At 39.2% G+C, this 21,609-nt stretch overlaps 1 protein-coding gene across 4 annotated transcripts in view; it reads right to left on the bottom strand.

Annotated features, from left to right (window-relative positions):
- Positions 1-21,609, bottom strand: part of Zeb1 (zinc finger E-box binding homeobox 1) — a 156,221-nt gene that overhangs the window by 104,014 nt on the left and 30,598 nt on the right. The window contains exon 1 of one of the 4 annotated variants that reach the window (XM_032885234.1): positions 1,623-1,766. The exons of the other annotated variants lie outside the window; for them this stretch is intronic. The gene's annotated coding sequence lies outside the window, so the exon portion shown is untranslated. Of the gene's footprint in view, positions 1-1,622; positions 1,767-21,609 lie in introns of those variants that run through there. 4 annotated transcript variants of the gene reach the window in all.

Raw genomic sequence — 21,609 nt, 5'->3', positions numbered from 1 at the left:
CATAATAAACCTTAATTTGAATAAGAAATATTTTATATTACTAAACGTCACCTTATAATTTCAGTAGGTTTATGTTTTATTTACAAATTTCTTCCCAGCTGGCTAAAGAGTTATATTTACTCATTCTCTCCCAGAAATGAAAAAAAGAATCAAGTAAACTGTATGTGTATATGTACTCTTTACATTATAAATACCTAATGCTTCCATGTAATATAACCTGTGTTAGAATTACTTACAATTTTTTTAATTTTTAAATTACCTGCAATGAGACTAGCTCTGATTCTACCTTTTCTCATTCTAACAGGAACAAGGGGTTATTTTCCCTCAACACGTTGTATTAAGCAGATACAGGAAAAACTGTGTTTTAAAAAGGAGGGTGATGTTAGTCATGTTTTAGAAATAGGGCTGCCAAACAAAGTCATCAGGATTCTCTCCAAAGTCGGAGTTCCATAAAGTCACCTCAAGTGCAGCTTGTCTCCAAGCCCAGCAAGAAATGGTGAGGGAATGGAGTGGACAGGTTGAGTGTCCCCCAACTCCAACCCAGCACTGTCATCCTATTACCAATGCACAGTACCAGGGAACTCTGGTAGGATTCAGTTTTTTGTTGGAAGCCAAACTTACCTTACCTAGCACTAACCTACTTCTAGCACAGATGGCATTTTCAAAATCAGTATGCATCTTCTTGTCCCCTTAGAGAGCAAATGAGACCTAACAGACATTTTCATCCAGGATTAGTCATTTTAAGGTGTCAATAAATCGACAAAAGAACTGCTTTTCTGCTGCTGAAGTTTGGAAGGGAAGTCCATTAATTTGTCTCTCTGCATTAATTTATCTCTCTGCTCTGAGTGTCTCCTCCTGGAGCCCATGTGTTCACTGCATCTTTCTTAAAGAAGAAAGTGACAGGGTAAAAAGGATCATTTTTTATGCTGTTTAAATATTAAGAAAGCTGTTGTTACCCTACTTTTTGAAATTGAAATAGATTGCAAATGATTTTAGAGACCCTCAGGAGGAAAGGTAAGACATAGCTTCAAGGAGATCATGAAAAGCAGGGCTTCAAAGTTGGATTTATCAATTAAAGATAAATGTCATCAGACTGCCTAAATGCTGAGTTGGTTTTAAAATGGTTCACTTCAGATATCAAGACATTCAAGAGTCTCCCTGAGGAATAACTCAGAAGTTATACACTGGTCTAGGTGTAGCCTGAACCCAAATAAGCTTTAGTAAACTGGGTTCCTGTGTTGGTGTGTGTGTTTCCTCAAGCTGTCTGTGTTGGCTGGCCAGTGAAGTCCAGACAGCCGACTGCCCTTGAGTACAGACACAACCAGCTTTGTACATGGGTGTGGATGTAACCTCAGGTCCTCCTGCTTGTGTCTCTGGCACTGTATTTATGAACAAGCCATATCCCCAGGCCCTAATTAAAAATAGTAATAAAACAAAACAAAAAATAATCTCTAGGGCATATCCCACTTAAAAACAGTGACAACTCTTGATGGGCAGGTGGTGTGCCGCCCACAGGAGTGGGTGGTCCAGGTCTGATGCTCTCAGGCCCTCGATGGAGCATTCCAAAGCCAGTCCTGCAGTAGGAGCTCGGCCTCAGTGTGGATTTACTGCCCAGTGCTTACCTTTAGAGAACAAGGTGGCTGACACAAACTGACCGACCGAGCTCTCAGCCCGCCTCCAAGAACACTGAAAAGATCTGCAGAAGGTTCTTGGTGCGGGAGGGACCTCTACAGTCTTCTTGTGATGGAAGTTTAAGATTATCCTGAAGGAGGAGAGAAGAGTAAGATATTACCCTAAGACCACACCACAGGGGTCAAGTTTATCTTCTGTTACAAAAGGAGGCTCTGAAGAAAGAATTAGATTGAATTGTGACAATTCTAAAACGTCACAATTTCTTTGTTTAAAAATTATCTTCTGTTCCAGTAATACTACATGTTCAAGTATTATACCCTACATCAAACCTTAAGAAATCTAAGGTCTGCCTTATCTCTGGGGAATTAAAGCATTGGAAAAATCTTGGGAAAAGTCTGTGTTGCAAATAATCCCAATCATACACTAAACTTTAATAAACATGACTAATACAGTTCAGAATCATGTCTGAATCCATCTGTCAGAGTGTGAGGGCCACAAACAGATCTTGTTCTTGTTTTTAATGTGGTGACTACACACAGTAAGCTCTAGAATTTTTCATGAATAGAAGGAATACTAAAAAACTAAATATTTACAAAGTCAAAATTTATATAAAATAAACTAACATTTTAATATATTCTTTAAAACAATATTAACAGTATCAATTTTAATCATGTACTAAATGTTGAAATGTTTCACAGTGTTCATGAGAAATGATCAAAGGATATTATTACAGCCACTGGTCCTGACAAAGAATAAAGCAGCATGCTGCCTGACAGGCTAGTAAGTGTCAGAATACTCACAGTGACGGGATGCACTACGGCCACTTATGCTTTAGCATGTCTTTTCATCTTATGGAAAGCCGCACATCAGTTCTGTGAGAAAATGGTGAACTATAGCTCTAATACTGCCTGAATAAGTTATAAAACCTGAAGATGCCATTCAAACAGTAGCATTTCCATATATAGTTTTAAGAGTATGCATATATTTTTAAACATATTAAATTCAATAATGGGGCCTATTCATTTATTTTCTATTAATTTGTAGAGTATTGCTAAAAACAGATGGTCTTCCTCAAAGTGTTGGCCAACTATTCAGACTAATTAATTTGGCAGGAAAAGAAGAAATACTGCAACCATTTGTCCACAGCTGTTGATAAGGAACTATATATAATTTAAATAATCAAATCTGCAAGGGCACAGGGCTCAAAAAACAATTCTTCACAATGCATAGGATTCTGTCTGACTTGTATTCTCAAAGTGTGGTGCAGATCTTCAAATAAACTGGAAATTGTAACAGCACATCTTACTTAGGACAGAGACTCCCACTTATTGTTCAGCAAGACTACAGTGTGAGAAGTGGGAGAAGTTTAGAGCTGGTGCTGACTCAGAGTCACTGAGTCAATGACAGATCAGACTACAGCACACAGGCCAAAGTTCCTGTGATCCATACCTATCAGAGCATAGAGAGTAAGCAGTGAATTACAGCTGGATTTGGTAGTAAAATGGTACCTCCTCTAACTCTTCTCCTCAGAAGTAGTGAAAATTGTTTAAATGATTCATTGAAATCATCAGATAACACAGACACACATACATATGCACATGTGCACACACACTATGTGATATATATTACTGTGTGTGCTTTTATTTCCTTTCCCTTAAAAGGCTACAGTGTCCTTTTTGTTGAAACTATTTGTGACCCAACCCTATAACTGCCTTGAGGCAGTTTCAAACAGAGGGTTTGTAACCACTACTATTTATAGCAATGTGAAACATTGTTATAGAGATTTACTGCTAAGGTTGAAAACAAACTTTGGTACCTTTAACAATTTATTATTCAAACAAAAGAATCCTAATCCATAGAGAAAGAAAATCAATCTGCAAATTAGACTAAAGAATCTTTGCATTTCCTTTATGAAAAGTGTTTAACATCCACAGCTATTACACAAATACAAATTAAAGCCATCTTGAGATGCTATCTCATCATAGTCAGAATGGTTAAGGTAAACAAACAAACAAACAAAACAAAAAACAAATTCTGGCAAGAATGTACCAGGTTAAACAGTCAGGTAAACAGGAGTCTTGTATGCTTTGAGTGGACGTGACAGGCAGTACAAGCACTGTGGAAATCAATGTGAAGGCTTCCTAAAAATGTAAAGCTAGAACGGCCATACGACCCAGCTACACTACTCTCAGTAACACAAGGACTGTGTCCCCCCATACGGATAGCCTGCACACACCTACTTAGTGCTGCTCTATTCATCAAGGACACAGAAGCAGCATAGATGTCACCAACTGATGGGTAATGAAAATTCGATACACACAAAGAATGAAAAATGATCATGAATTTTCAGAAAAGTGAATCTGGAAAATATTATATTAAGTGACATCACTCAGGTTTACAAAGGCAAACACAGACACACACACACAGACACACACACACACACACACACACACACACACACACACACACACACATTCTCTCTTGCACAAGGATTCTGGCTTCTGATCTAATGTTCACATCTGTGTGTTTGTCAAAGAGAGCATGTGCCAAGGCCAGAAAACTAGAAGGGGAAAGGAAAGAAATGAAAAGGAAAGGAAAAGAGGAGGAGGAGGAAGAAAAGGAGAAGGGGAGGGAAAGACGGAAAGGGAGAGGGGAAGAGGGAGGCTCCCTCACAGCCCCACCCTTCCCTGAGGTTATTAGGAATGCCAAGGTCACAAGTCCTCATCCCTCCCTGAGGATTACTGGCAGTTAATGTTTGCTTGGAAAAGGAGAGAAACTTTGTTCAGCCATATTGTCCCTCAAGTGGATCAAGCTCCTGCAAATAAATTATAACCATGTCCTATAAGAAATGCTATTTTAGGGGTCTGGAGAGATGGCTCAGAGGTTAAGAGCACTGACTGTTCTTCCAGAGGTTCTGAGTTCAATTCCCAGCAACCACATGGTGGCTCACAGCCATCTTAATAGGATCCAATGCTCTCTTCTGATGTGTCTGAAGACAGCTACAGTGTACTCATACATAAATATAAATAAATAAATCTTTTTTTTAAAAAATGCTATTTTACACATGTGCGCGCGCACACACACACACACACACACAAACACAGAGCATCAGAGTATAAGGCAGGTTATTTGAGAAGAGGAAGGGGATCAGCAAGAGAGGGTAATTGGGGTGAATATGATCAAAATACATTATATACATGTATTGGGGTTTATAATGAAGCTTATTGTCATGTACAATTAGTATTCTAACAAAAAACTTAGAAACAGAAACACTATACTCAATCTCACCAAACAAACACAAAAGGTCCAAGTTAAAAACAGGTGATTCATGTCGGGATATTTGGGAGGCTTTGAATATATGTAAAAAGCAATAATGTGTTTTCATTTCATAGCATGAATAATTTTATTTTTCTAGGAAAGAATTTTTTACTACATACATCTGGAAACTAAAAACAACTGGTAACTTCATACATTTTCATTAATGTAGAGAATTGGGGATGTCAATGTGTGTGCCCAAGACAGAAATACATATATTCTATAAATAACAAGAAAACTGACATATTAGAAAACTAGTAATTTCAGTAGATTTACATTCTGTATTCATCCGTGGTATGACAGACCAGATCTTAGAGCTCCTGATTCAAGCTCAAGATTCTTTAGTTGTCTCTGCTCTTCCTAAAAGAGCAATGGGGTAGACAGAGGGTAAGTCCCCAGTAAGTGCTTGTTAGCTGGTTGCCTTAAAACCAGCAGTGGGGCAGCCTCTGGATGACCTAGAGTAGGAGAATGCCAGGGCACTGAGGTGGAATGGGTGGGCAGGTGGGGGAGCACCCTCATGGAGCCGGGGGAGGGGAGCACATAGGGAGTTTGTGGAGAGGAAACTGGGAAGGGGAATAACATTTGAAATATAAATGAACAAAATAACCAGTAAAATAAACTAGCAGTGGGGAAGGGAGACCATGCTGCAGTGGTGAAATTATCTTTCACACAGCATCTTGCAATGAGAAAAATGTTTCTATATTGCAAACCAAGAAAAACACTAGACTATAAAATATAAATTTAGGTTTATTTTTATGTATTAAGATTTTAGAAACATTTGCTCTACATGTGAGTGTTTTGCATGCATGCATGTATGTATGTATGTATGTATGTATGTATGTATGTATGCCATACATGTATGTATGTGCATCACATGTGTGCCTGGTATCTTCAGAGGTCAGAAGAGGGTATCTGATCCCTAGGAACTAGAATTACAGATTGTTGTGAGCCACCATGGGGTTACTGAATCTTGAACCTGGGCCTCTGCAAGAGCAACAAATACTTTTAACTGCTGAGCCATCTCTCCAACCCTATTTTATTTTATTATTTAAATACAAATATTTGTACTTAAAACAACTGAGTTAATTTATAAATTCTGTTTTGCATATGTAAACTTCAAAGCCATAGAATGTCGGTTCAAGGAAAATGTCATCTTAAACTTCATCCTAAAATTGTTTTTTCAGCAAATGCATTACTTGGAAAAAAATCATTTAGGTCTGAATCTATCTGTATGGGATGTCAACTTAAAAAGTATGGCATTTATAGAAAGTCTTACATCTTAAACATTAATTCTGAGGTAACACAGGACAGTGCTAATATAATACTTTGTTTTCCAACAAGTTAATAAGCATCATTATGTCCTTTAGGGTTACAAATCCATAGTAGAAGTTAGACCTATTGATGAACGAATGCTGTATTGGGGTTTTTACAAGGTGGCAAATATTCGCACAATCTTTTCATTTGCAAGCCTCCTACACTCTGGTTTATCTTTCAGGAGGTATAACAGGTATTTGATATTCCTTCTTGGATGATCACTCTCATTTGGCTGGGGTAGTCAAGAGTCTTGGGCAAAATGTTAAGTGACCTTGTTTGCAGAGGGCAATTATGGAGGCCTTTTTAAGAGTGGCTGCTGAACTGCAGTTAAAGAGGAACCACAGACTAGGTGAGAATTCCCCTGGCCTCTTAGTTCGCAGCCATAATGATGGTATATCTTGGTAATTAATATGCTCTATATATTGAAGGTGACTTCTTTGGAGTGACAGAAAACATACACATCACATAAAGTTCTCCATTCTGTAATTATTTCAGGTGGCTCACATTCGTGAGTCTGGTGGAGTGATGTCTGGTGCTGGGTACTGAGTCCAGAGCCTTGTGCATATTACAGAAGCCCTCTACACCTTAAGCTGCATCCCAGCCCAAGCAGGACAGCAGGACTGTTACTATTATTATTATATAAGCAGGACAGCGGATGGAGAACTGTTGTTGTTGTTATTACTATTACTATTATGTGGGAACAGCAACATAAGGAGTCACACCAAGCACTTTGAACATATTAAATACTGGTTCAAGAATGTAATGTGCATTAAATAACCTAATTTTCTGCATGATGTCTTCCCCTGTTCCATGTTAAGAGAGTAGGAAGCAGCACAGGAACTGTTGTAAAGCTCTCGACTCTAAGTGCAGGCATTAATAACAATCCGCTAGTCTGACCTAGAGACCAGCTTGCTAACGACAGCATGGGAGTGCTTATGTAAAACTGCCCAGCGTAATTTTATTAGCTGTCGTGTCTAATGCATTGTATCCATGACAGGTGCTGTGAGTGTGTAGTGAACGGCACACATGGCACGTGGTCTGTGCATGTTCTGCCACATTCACTGTTTCAGTAACTTAAAACCTTTCATACAAGTTTCTTGTATTAAATAAGGTATATACTGTTTTGCTTTCTAAGAAACATTTTTCAAAGACTTCCTGCCATTTTTTTAATGCCAAACTGGAGATAGGTGACATATTGGCTCATCTATTAGTAAATTATTAGCACTCTAGAGGATCAACCTGAAGTACCTTGAAGAAAGGACTTTTGTTTTTACAAGGCCACAGGCACTGCGTTGTGACTATGTTCAATGTCTGTGTTCTGTGCTAAACTACAAACCAAGGATCACACAGTCTCAGCACAAGACCCCAGTGTCCAGTGCAATCTCTAACACACAGCAGGTTCCACTACATCGTTATTCAATGTGAAAATGGGATTTATCTTCTTTTAGGTTCGCTCAGTAAAGACCCACCATAAGTGGCAGTTTAATATATTTGATAGCATTGACCACACATAAAATGTAATATGTTGACAGTTATTGTCAGGATATTAACTTTAAAGATAGGACACAACTGTGAAATGAACCCAATAGTTCCAAGCAAGAATTCAAAATTCCAGTTCCACATCATTTTTAGTTGCAACTTGTTTCGTCTGACAGTAGTAGCTTCAAAGATCCCGACAGAAGCTATTATAGCATATACCGCCTTAGGTGTATTAGAGATAGACTAAAAAATTCCTAATAGCTGTTGTTTGCTTCTGGAGCCATTGATAAGCATTTCAGCACAAGAGATGCGCTGCACGTAACACCATCTGTTACGTGCACCAGTGCTTTAAAAGACGCTTACTTACTAGTGCGTTTACCTCAACACGGCAATGGGCTTCACTGTGGCCTCTTCAGCTAGGTGCACACTATGTCTTGGTCATGCTCACCTCCCAGCACCATTTCTACTTTGTGTTAAAAGTTTCTTCATGTAGCAAAGCTGTCTAACTGACATCTTGGACCATTCAAAGCCAACACACAGAACCCAAAGGAGTGGTCAAAGAAGCCATGCCATTAACATTTCAAGGCATACTACACAGCGAAGAGCATTTCCCTTTGCCCAGGATACCCCTCCAGAGCCTGTGACGACAACTTCTCCCCTCTAACAAGTGGGCCTGTCTCTGCACCGACACCCTCAAATCAGAGTAAGGAAGAGACGGCTGGGGCCCCCTACGTACATACAGATAAACTCACATAATTTTGAGGGGAAAGGGTACTTAGATTTTATTACTTGAAAAACACTGGGTTTTATTTCATGTTTAAATATTTTTATAGTAAATTAGGGAAGGATCATTAATTCTAAAAACACGAGCTTTTCAGATTTTGGCCAGTTCATAATGACGTCACATGTCTGGTAAGGGTCAGAGGATGGACTGAAGCTGCAAACACAAAGCAGAGCCTGGGCACACACGACCCGAGGTCTCGGCTCCACATGGACAGGCAGGAGACACTCAGTGCAGCGAAGTGCATTAACAGATGGTAAATCAACACCTAAGCAACCCGAATTCAAAATACTCATCGTCTAACATATGATAAGCAGTTAACTCTATTATTTTTAAACATTTACTAGTGTGTCAACTGAGATCGTATCAAGAAGTGCCAATCTCAGATGTCCAAATGACCAAACATTTTATTTTTCAAAACTTAATAATGCATAAATCTTAAAATAAATATGTAAGAATATAGATTTTACATTCTTTTAACAGGAATAAAATTGATGAAGAAATCATTCATTAAAATGTCTGCATATAATTTTCTATTAATTGAAGAACTTGGAGTCCTCCATATATAATTTCTGAAATACCAAAGGATCCACTAGGAATTATCCCACAGACAAAATTATCTCCTAAGAATTCAGCTTTCACAAGTCTCTGTTGCAAATGCTTAAGAAATTTAAGAAACTATAATAGAAGTATAAAAATTTATTTCTCCGTGGTCAGAACTAAGCTTTTCCAAGCGCTTATTTTAAAATCATTTAATTAATAGGATTGTAATATAAAAGTTCAGAAACAAGTTATTGCTTTACTTTTAAAAACCTGGTTTATTGACATATTAAATTGATTGCTTCTCTGCTCACAGCAATGCATGCTTTGCCATGGGATTGTCTGCAACTGCAGTTCTGCCTTCGGACTGGGGGAGACGCTGCGATCTAGAGTACTTGGTACAGTCAATACTGACTGATTTCATGAGAGAGGCTAAGGTCAGTGCTTGTCAAGGTAAAATTAATATAATCTTCATGTCTCTAGTTAGGTAAGGAAAATTACTAAACTAATTTAGATTACTAAACTAATGAGACTAACAATTAATAAAACTATTTCAGTCTCAAAATCCTGTTTGATAGCAAAATGGTCAACTGAATTATGGCTCAGCATAAACATGCTGGTCTTAACCAGTTATTTTGCAGTGATCATAAACACTGTGTCCATGGAGACAGTGATGTAGGCTTTGATAAATGATGTCTTTAGATTGTAACTGCTGCTCTCCCCAAATTTAAACCAAAGTAATCATGAACCCAACAGAACAGACGGTCCATATGAAGAAATGTGTAGACACCAAATACACTGTTCAAATAAAATCTCAGTTTAAGTTCATTTGCAGTGTATCAGAATGAAGCAACCTGGGGTTCCTGTTTCAATGTAAACATTTAAAAAAGACAGATATATCTGATTTTTATCACCGAAGTTTGGTATTATGAATAGATAATCTGGCTTTTTGGCTATAGAAACAATTTTGCAAAATTAATATTTGTAACAAAGACATAATAGCAAATTTCAATGTGCAGAAGTAGTTTTGGACAGCCTCTTGCCAGGTGGACCTCAAACTCTCCACCCTTCTGCCTCCATCTCCAGGGTGGTGCACCTCCATCCTGACTTTTACAGCAGCATTCTGAAGGCAAACAGATTTTAGTTGTTCCTTATTTATATTATTTTGCTATCAAAGTAAAAAAAGCATCATTCAATATACACCATGAGAGATACCTAGAAATTACACAGGCAAATTTAGTTTGGTATAAATAGCCTTAAAATTTGACTTTATTCAAGCAATATTTATAACATCTTATTTTGAAGATAATAAGCTACAGTCGAACTAAAAAAATTAAACCTGTCAAATTTTGCATGAATCATATAAACTAAATTTTGCACATTTTTACTAGTTGTCCTTAACATTGCATGTATGAAATCTCTTGTAAGGCTGTTCTCCGCATTCATCTCATAAAAAGTGTAATAGGCATATAAAACTCACATATTTGGTCGTACATCCTAGAATAAAAATAAAACTTTATTTTAAATATATATATGCTTTATACAAATAAATGCACATACAAGTTAAGTGAGACTCTTACCCTTGACTTCCGTTTGAGAGCTAGTTATTCCATTAATCTCGGTGGCTCCTTCCTATGTCGGGTAGTCAGTAGCCAAATCACAAAATGGCATTTGGGCGCTCATGTCTTCAGATGGGAATTTCGGCCAATTGCCAGTTGAAAATTTAAACTGAACACTAAATTACCCAAACTTTATTAAGTTGTTCCCATGTCCACCAGCTGATAAAGAACAATGACACTAAAAATCACTGAAAACAAAAGGCAAAGTTAAATGCCACCAATGCTGCCTTTCCCTGAGAGCCAATTATAACATCTGAAAAGAGGGTGACTATAATATTCATATTTACAAAATACTGAGCCATCAACTATTTGTGGTACTATGTACCATACGAAAGACTCAAGGTTACACTGCAGACACAGGCAATGACTGAAAATGTCATCTTAGTATTGGGGAAAATGGTTATCCATTTTTTTTACAAGTATAATATGAAAAAGCTTTAGTTCCTTTCCCACACCAATTCCTCCAACCCACATTTAATTGACAGTTATTCTTTGGAGATTCTATCAATCATTTATGGTAGCTAATCATATTGGTCTCTATTACAACTCAGTTGTACAATCTGTTTTGATGCTTCTAATATTAAAATGACTACTGAATAGAAACCGAGTGTTGTCATAGTAGGTATGAAATTAAGCGCACATATAGACAACTTAAAGGCCTCAGATCCCAGAGTCTATGAACAATCACATGGATTTACATCCATTCATTTATCTACCCATCACATCTACCTATCCATCCATCCAACCTCCCATCCATCCATCCAACCTCCCATCCATCCATCCATCCACCCACCCACCCACCCATCCATCCACCCACCCACCCATCCTTCCACTCATTAAATGTTCTTGTATCATAACCTGAAATTGCTATAAAGGTACTATGTAAGAGAGGTTATAGGTTGAATCAGCTTATGAGCTAACCAAAATGAAATGGACTTCATAAGAAGTCCTTAATAGAGTTATTAATAGTTAAGAATAAACCTTTAATAGTGTTAATCATATTGTCATTCAGAGTTTATTATCTTAAGAACAGGACATTCCATTATTTGCTATGTCTGATGGCTTTAAGTCACCTAAAACCATTAATAGGTGTAACATTTACACACTATTCAGAGACTAGCAGAGTTCTGTCGTAGGTCCTATGGAGCTACAAAGGAAAGATTCTTTTCTTAAAGGGTTTATAATATAAAGCTTTATGGGGCACATGTGTGTGTGTGTTAAATGTGTTGTACAAATGACTGGATATTCACCACAGAAACAAGCACACTGAAGCACATAGTGTGTGGCGTATGTTACACGAACAACTGGATTCCTACCATAAAAGCAAGCATCCTACATACAGCATGTTAAGTGTTTGAACAGGCTGATATCATATGCCAATCTGAGAAGCTGGATTTAGACCAAACTTTGTCTAAAGTGAAAAATACTTTTTCTTTTTGGTTTAATAAAGCCTGTAAAACAAACAGTGACTGAACACAGAATATGGATGTGGAAGGGTTCGTGTCCTCTATCTGGAAGGTCAGAGAGAAATTCCTTAGCCAAAAGAAATGACAGATCATGGAATTCATGCCCATACTCTCAAAGTCCTGCTTTCATCAGGAGAGAAGCAATTGTAAACATGTCAACTCACTCTAAAGACCACAGTCATTGTGGCTAAAATTCAATTTAATGCAAGACACAAAGCTCACAAGTCTCAGAGACAAACATCCTCTTAAACATCGGCTTCCCATTTCAGTGGATGAGCCCCATAAGACTGGTTTATACATGCATGTGTTTGCACATAGTTGAACATTTCTAATACATGTGTAAGAGTTTTAAAGTTGAACACACCTTCATTTTATAAAGAAAGAAACAGACCCAGAAACCTGCTATTGTTTGCCGAAAGTCTCAGTTATCAATGAAATTAAGACTCCCAAGAGTAATGATGCTACATACATTTCCTGCAGTTAAGAAAAAGACACCCTGGAAGGAATATAAGAAATTTCACCATTTAACATCGATGTCTAGGACTGCATTCAGATAGCCCATAAGCCTTAGAAAATGTAAACAATATACTTCACGAAGTTAGAGAGAAAAGGATTCATGAAATGGAATTCCCTACATGTTCCATGGCTCCACATCCATTTCTCTCTCATTCATGGTACCTTGTTCTCTCTCTCCCTCCCATCCTCTCTGTGGTTATCTAAATTTTAAGCATGTACAGCACTGCATAATCAAAGGTCTCCATGTTTCAGGTGACAGATGCAGTTCTCCTTTCTCAATACAATGCACACATATTTGTATTTTATATATGCACCTGGGCAGCAAGAAAAGGCCTGAATACCATACTGTTCAGATGTAAGAAGACACTCTTGAGACACTGTTGTGACCCCAGCTCTTAAACTGAGTGGTGACTCCAAAGGGGGAGGCTAACAAAGTGAGAGCTGCAGAGACTCGTCAACCATCAAAGGTTTCTGAGCGTGCAACGGTCCAGGCTAATTAGGACCCAGGCAGTAGTGAGGGCAGGTCTTCTGGCAGCACATTGCACACTGCATCTCGCGATGGTCCTGCAGCTCTGAACACACAGCATGTGTACTGTGCACTGCACATGCCATGCATGCACAGCCATCCCTACTGTGTGAAGGGCCTCAGTGTGGACTCCAGGCTACAGGACAGACAGCAGTGCTCTGCTGCTCACCGGTGTCTGCACTTACGTACGTAGCACAGTGGTCTGATTACAAAACAAAGACTGTTAAGTATTTTCCTACTGCCATTTCTCAACGTGTAGCATGTTCATATATTTTTTTGGAATGTACTGTGTTAAAAGTGTTCACTTTTTAATTGCTATCATGTTACTGATGAGGTTTCAATCGGGATTAGAATAGAATTTCCAATATTCTACATTAGGGATTGTTGTTAATGGCATGCTCAGCATTGATAACTGTAAATGATTTGATAACTGATAAGCAATCAGCTTTAAAAAACAGTGAATATGCTCTTTTTCTGTAGTGTCCAATATTCAACCAGAGTTTAAGTTTTAAAAAAGAAAAAAAAAAAAACAAGTACACCCATCTCCTTGGTGTGCGTGTTCGCTTTCATCTGAATAAAAGGAAACTACATGCACATCAAACAACGGCTGAAATGTATTCATGATTATCAGTGCTTGATTTGTATACCTATGTTATATGCCTGTAAGCTGGGGGTCACATAAAAATGTCTTCAGTGAAAAGGAGCCTTGAGTATGAAGTTTCGCAAGGCCCAGGTTTAGAGTTGATTATATTAAGAGCTCAATTACTCCCACACCAAATACAGAACATATATAGACTCAGACATTTCTAGTAAAGTGCAGCATGCTTTTTATTTTGTATGTCTCAAAATAGCACTTCCTGAGTGATATCTAAAATCACAACACATCTATGAACAGTGCACCCATCAGCACTGTCACACACAGCACTGTGAACAGAGTAGCACTGCACCCACTAGTGCTGTTACACACAGCACTGTGAACAGAGTAGCACTGCACCCACTAGTGCTGTTACACACAGCACTGTGAACAGAGTAGCACTGCACCCATCAGCGCTGTCACACACAGCACTGTGAACAGAGTAGCACTGCACCCACTAGTGCTGTCACACACAGCACTGTGAACAGAGAGTAGCACTGCACCCATCAGCGCTGTCACACACAGCACGTACTCCCTTTCAGCTTCTATTCTGTCAGAGGATAGAAACCAAAAGGCGTACAACATTTGGCTACCTATTATTTTAAAGGGCAAAAGATTATCCTATGGCGCCAAAAATACACATGCATAGGGCATTTTACTTATATTCTATTTGGTCACAAAGTGACAGTCTCAGTATTTTATTGGTGTGAGTGTCTACTATAAATGTGTATACTACATGTATATAGCTCAGTAGGATTAGTCCGATGTTGAAAGAACTAGATTAACAGAAAAACCACAGACACCTATGTAAGATACTGCGCATTCATACCAGTACCGTCTTATCATCTCGAGAAGAAGCAGAATCGCTTCCTTTTTAAAATCCTTTTTTAAAAAGGGTCTTAGCCTAGACCAGGTTGCTTTGGAGCACACTATATATACACCCGGGCTGGCCTAGAACTTACAATGATCCTCCTGCCTCAGTCTCCTGAGTGTTGGGATTACAGGAATGAGCCACCACACCTGTCAAAACTAGAGTTTTAAAAGTTCAGTGACGAATTAACTTCCTTCTCCAAAGCACATGCAACCAGTCCAGACGTGTACAGCTATTTCCCAGCGTACCCACAATACAGGAGCAGATCGAAACAGACGAGGGGGTCCCAGGTCAATGAAGAGTTAAACAAAGATCCATATTTTATCCTTTCTTGGGTAGAGAATAGTAATAATTTGTAAGCAAAACCTCTACAAGCAGACAAGTATCTGAGCTCTTAGTGGACACGGTTAGCTTAGCTCAGGGTTATGGGAGAAAAGATAAAGTGACGATTTACACTATTTTTTTCCTGGCAACTTCCTATTTTGTACTGGTACATTCAAGAGGAAGGAAATGGTGGACTGCCAAATGTGACTTTAGTAGTGGTCACAGAGATTTCAGAGTTTGGAAAGAACTAGGCTATGGTATTTATGACAGTCTTCAGATTTACCAGTGCTCATTCACTGGACGAAGCAGAGAGCTCACACCTGCCTCTTTAATATAAATCTAACATCCTAAATGTTACTGAAGAAAAAGAATAAAGTATAACACACTTTGCCTAGAAAATAATGGCAAACTAGCTTAAAGTTATAAATGCCTACATTTACACATATAAAGGCAATCTAATTGAAATCAAATAATGGGAGAAACAGAGCTCCAACTGGTCAACTCTTGTCACTAAATGAAGCTTCCAGTATTGGGAATCTTCAACATCTACTTGAGTTCTGGTAAAAAATATCCTGTGAGAATCCCCAAACAACAGGTTTCTACGGACAGCAAGGCCTCATTACTGAAGGCAATATCTGTACAACTCATTCACCACAGAGAAGCCGAGCTGGTGCCTCCACAGAACTTTCACCCTACGGTCTAGCTAGTGTCTTTAGTACAGAAAGGTATTCTGCATGTGACCCATGAGAAATGTGAATACCAACCCAACCACAAACCCTTGAAATGGCAATGGTGTCCTTGCAAGAGACACTAGGGCAACGGTGGCACAAAGCTTGTGGGAGTAACCGACCAATGTCTGGTTTGACTTAGGACACATTCCATGAGAGGGAACCTGATACTGCTTGAGTGACCAAGAATCTGAGACTAGTTGGCCCAGGGACCTAGAGTTAAACCAAATACTACTAAAAGACAGACAGACAGACAGACAGACAGCACTAGCAAACAGCTAGCAATGACAAATGACTCCTAATGACATTCTGCTTCACTCATAGATGAGTGCCCTGCTCAGCCGGCATCAGAGAAGCTTCCTCCTGCAACAGGTGTGAAACAAATAGAGACCCACAGGTGGGTGTTATGCAGAGTGAGAGACCTTGGAACACTCAGTTCTAAAATGGGAGGTCTCCATAAAATCCCTCCCTTGGGTCAGTCAAAAATGGAGGCAGAGAATACTAGTAAGAGCCAGAGGGATGGAGGATACCAAGAACATAAAGTCCTTCAACTCAACATGAGCAAAACACACCTGATCTCACAGAGACGGGCAGCAAACACGGCCTAAACCAGGTCCTTTCCTTTCCAGTTTAGTGTTTTCTTGGGAGCCCAGAGTGTGTGGTGAGACAAGCTGTGTCATCTCTTGGCTTCTTCCGTTTGTTTTATCCAATTCCAGTGTGTTAGTTTTGTTTTATCTTATTATAAATCTGGATGGGAGGGGAGGTGGACAGGAACTGGGAAGAATAGAGGCAGGGGAAACCAGGATACATTATGAGAGGAAAAAACTATTTTCAATTGAAAAAAAACCACAGAGATCTCAAACGAATAACTTAATGATGCACCTCAGAGCCTTAGTGGAAGAAGCAGCAGCCAGATTTCAAATGAGTTCAAAGCTTAAATTATGTACAACAAATGTTTATTGGCACCAAATAATGTCAAATATGCAAAAACAGTCAATAAAACGCATTGCTGTATTTAACAACAGCACATCCTTCAAGTGCTTATAGTCAAATTTCAATGAACAACAAAGGTTATCTCTTTCTGTAGGAAGAGTTAGACAGATCTCACCTGTACTTACCATTTATTACTCTTTTAAACATAAGGTAAGTCTTAAATCAAAAAAATCACATCCCTGATGAGTCCACCTCACTCCTGGAAACCCTGTAGAGTTGGCTAATACAAGGAGGATCTTCTCAGTCAGTGGCTGGCATCGCTGAGGAACAGTCCCAAAGATAAGGAGGCTGTGTTTTGCTTTTCTGCTGAAATGCTACAATACTAACTATATTTTTAGCATGCTTATTACATGAACTGTACATTAGAGATGGGTTAAAAAAAAAGCTATTATAAATTCTGAAAGTACTAAGTTTTTCATTTTAAGGAACATTACTCACAACACAAAAAATACCAGCAAGGGGTTGGGGATTTAGCTCAGTGGTAGAGCGCTTGCCTAACAAGCACAAGGCCCTGGGTTCAGTCCCCAGCTCCGAAAAGAAAAAAGAAAGAAAAATACCAGCAAACTACATCACTTAAAAGTTTTTGCAAAAGTTTGAATGAAATCTGAGATTCTATAGCACTTGATGAAGTTTTCGTTGGCCTCTGCTTTTCTCTCTCTCTTAAACAAGCACTGGACAGTAATAGCATTCCTTTTACTTGAAGATAAAGCTTTACCATCTAGTATGAGAAGTAACTTCACATCTGAAATGTATGTAGGGTGTTAGTGCTTTGAATTTCTTAATACCAAATTGTGCACAGGTTATGTCTTTAAGGAATGTTACAGCATCAGGGCAGGGTATCTGCGTACACAAGCTCAGGGGCTCAATGCATAATAGTGCTGAAAAAAGTGGTAGATTGAAAGTGTCCTTTAAACAAGTGTTTTTAAACAAGCTTCTTCATGATAGTTAGCATGCGTGACCTTCTATATAGCAAGATTCTAGCCATCTCAGACCATACCACAAGCATTTACTTACTTTGTTACCCTTGTTTAAGGAAGGGGTTGGGGGCACACAAGCAAACCAATCCTGAGCAAAGAATCAACAGGGCACACTGCAAATATAATAAAGAGGTTCAGTGAAAGGAACCAAATAATGAGAAATCTAGGGCCTGCTCAAAGAACTAAGCTGGCAAGGAAATGCATAAATTGCAAATATTGACATTCATAAATCTGAAAACTGAAAGTATATAGATAGTGAAAGACATTTCAGTCAAGATGACATAACATAATTAACATCTTCCTAAGAGATTTTAAGACCTTAAAATAATGCATTTTTTTGCAAATTAACTTAGCTTTTATGACTAAGCCATGAGAAAGAAACCACACATTATAGGTATTCTATTTCATCAGCCAGCCATCTGCTCATATCCTGTGGTGCTGAGGCTAGATGATCTGCTGGTTGTTAAAGAGGTGCTCTTCTTCCAGTAGCAGTCCATGTGCCTCAAGAGAAGCAGAGTGGCCCCAAATACAAGACTCTATATTAGTAGAGCAGCCGAGTACGGTAAGGCCTGTGCGGTGCGCAGAGGATCGGTTATGTTACCTGAGCTAAGTAACACTGCGCATGACAGAAAGAGGTCTGAGGGGTGGGGGACTGTCATGATGGGAACTGTGCTGTGTACAGGAAGGCTGAGGAATTTCAGTTTCTCACTTAGGATTTGAAAGAGAACATTATACAACCCCAAGTGATATTGTGTAAAAGATTCTTCCCTCCTCCATCTAAGCATGTGTTACTGTTTTCTTTTTTTTTTTTTGGTTCTTTTTTTTGGAGCTGGGGACCGAACCCAGGGCCTTGTTCTTCCTAGGCAAGCGCTCTACCACTGAGCTAAATCCCCAACCCCGTGTTACTGTTTTCTTAAGTGAGTGCCATTTTCTTGTCTGGAGATAGAGACTTATTGTAGTTTTATGCTTTCCCTAATTCCAAAAGAAGTCAACCACTGTCTGCTTCCTTGTCCCTTGTGTATTCTAGACAGTACCTATGAGACACACAGCTGGCAGACTTCTCCCATTTCTTGACTTGCTTTTAACTTTATATAACCCCATTTTTCTACTCTCAACATTGTTAACTAAGCTACTGGTCTTTCAGTAAGTCCCTGTCTGTACCTGCACCTTTAAATGTTTTTCCTGGTTTAATAATTCTAGGTCCTAGATTAAGATCTTTGATCCATTTTTACACTGATATTTTGGACAGGGTGAGAGATGGGGTTCAGGTGAGACAACTGATACCCTCTTTACTAGGACTTAAACTGCACCCACTTGAAAATGAGTTAGATATTAAAGAACTAACATTACTAAATTGCTTTATAGAAAATTATAAAATCTATTTTTACTTCGTTTCTGGCTTTAAAAATACTATGAGCATATATTAAGGAGTGGTATTGCTGGGTCATGTGGTAGATACATTTTTGTCATAGGTTTTCACATCTTCCTACAATGATTGTGTATTTTAAGTCATAAGGAAGAGCATATCTAAAACATGCCATTATTCCCAATCAACCGTTTTGATCAATTATCACCCACATCGTCCCTCTGTCAGGACCTTCATGGGCCAATTGGGTACTCATACGAGGTCTTAAGAGGTGATATTGTTCTGACACCAGCTGCATCTTGTTCCTGCTTATTTTTTTGATTTTCTTTTTTAAAAAAATTAAAGATTTTTTTTTTGAAAATTGAAACAGTGACATCATCTCCCCTCTCCAAACATTCCAAATGTAACCTCTCCTTGATCTCTTTCAAATTCATACCTCTTTTCCTCCAACAGTTGTTATATATGTGTGCTCACACAACAGGCATGTGTGTATATGTGTGTGTGCATGTGTCTGTGTATTCCTAAATAAGTACAACTTGGCTCAATCTGTATAATGCTACGTGTACATATATGTTCAGGAATATTTAGATAACCAACTGGCTTGCTCTTCCCTGGGGAAGACCATTTCTCCCATTCTTAGAAAAAAATAAAACTCTCTTAGACATCCTTACTGTTGCTTTATCTGCCTCTCTCCTTCTTATTTATTTATCCCTCCCCCCAGTTTCCTAATTTTCCCACCCCCTGGTCAGATTACTTGTAACCTGCTGTTTCCCCCTCCAGCAATGGTCTCTAACTTTTCTGGTTTCTTTAGATGTGCTGGGTTTGTGGTCACATCTGAACATGTGGAGGTAGGGGCCTCACAAAGAAGAAAACATGTGGAGAACATGCGATGTTTGCCTTCCTGGATCTGGACTACCTCACCGTTTCTGAGTTCAATCCATTCACTTGAAAATGTCTTTTTTAACACCTGAGTAACATTCCGTAGTGTACACGCCCTGCCTCTTCGTTACTCGTCTGCTGAAAGACATGTAGAATGCTTGCATTTCCTGGCTACTGTGAATGGAGCAGCAGTGAGCATGGCTCCACCTGTGGGAGCAGGATGCTGTTCCTTGAGCATATGTGAAGGAGCGGCACTGCCGGGTCACGTGGGAGATGCATGTTTGGCTTGCTGACCATTTTCCACCTGGATTATCAGTGGACCAACTTGTAATCCACTAACAGCAAGTAAGCAGCATCTGCCACAGCCTGATAGAGCCAATAGAGCACGCCACGGGTGTGCCTGTTGGTCCTTGCCATTGTGACTAGGACAAGACGGACTCTTAAAGTTGTTTGATTTGCGCTTCCCTAATCACCAGGACTGATGAGCACTGTTGAGATAGTTCTCAGCCATTTTTCTTTCTCTTTCTGAGAACTCTCAGTAGAGACCTCAGAGTCATTTTGTAACCTTTGTTTTCTAAAATCTTTGTGTATTCTGAATATTAATCTTCTGTCAGTTATGTACCTGGCAACAACTCTCTACCATTCTGAGGTCTTCATCTTCCCTTGATTTTGTCTGTAACTGTACTAAGCACAGTTTTATGAAGTCCCACTTTTCAAAAGACAGCCAATGGACTCTTCAGAAGGTCCTTTCCTCCCTGTGTCATACGAACACTGCCTAGGTGTCTTCTAGCAGTCTCTGTCTCTGGTCTCACAAGTGGGATCCTTCCATTTGGATCTCATTTCTGTCTGAGGTAACAAGACTTGGTTCTTCTGATGGCCTTCTTCTGCGAGTGACACCCACCCACATGTCTGTTTTCTGCCTGTACCATTCTGTTTTACTCACTATGCCTCTGTATTGTAGCTTGAGACTTGGAATGGTAATTCTTCCTGCGTTGCTTTTGTTCTTTTTGTCTATCTGCAGTCTTTTGCAATTCCATATCCATTTTAGGGTATTTTTTTCTATTTCTGTGACGAATGAGATGGAGATTTTGATTGGGACTGGATTGGATCTGTAATTGGCTTTTTGTAAAATCCTCATGTTCACCATGATTCTACCACTTCATGAACATGGGACTCCTCTCCACTTCCTATGCTTCACTGGAGAGGTTCCTTGCCTCTTTGTTAGGTGTGTTCACGCTTCCCTTCTTTTCTCTGAGGCTATTATGAGTTCGAGTGTGCCCATGATCGCCTTCTCTATGCTTGCAGTTGCTGTATAGAAAAGCTATTGGCTTGTTGATTCTGTATCCTGCTAGATAGCTGAAAGTGGGCATCATTCCTACAAGTTTTCTGGTGGTTTTGGGGATCTCTTATGTAGAATACATCATCTACAAACAGAAACAGACAACTTCTCCTTTCCCTGTCGGTATCCCTCAGTTTCCCTGGCCTTACTGCTGCTTCCAGCACAATACTGAAAAGAAGTGGGGGCAGGGGGCAGCCTTGTCTCATTCCTGGCTTCAGTGGGATCACTCAAAGCTTGTCCTTTACTGAGGATGATACTCTGTCCGTCCCTATGGTTCTCTGTCCTCCCTCCTAGCTGGCTTACCAGCTCC

Source organism: Rattus rattus, chromosome 14, assembly GCF_011064425.1.
Source record: "Rattus rattus isolate New Zealand chromosome 14, Rrattus_CSIRO_v1, whole genome shotgun sequence".
Classification (NCBI taxonomy): Eukaryota; Metazoa; Chordata; class Mammalia; order Rodentia; family Muridae; genus Rattus; species Rattus rattus.
Note: the sequence above shows the minus strand (reverse complement) of the source record. Positions and strands in the feature narration are given on the sequence as shown.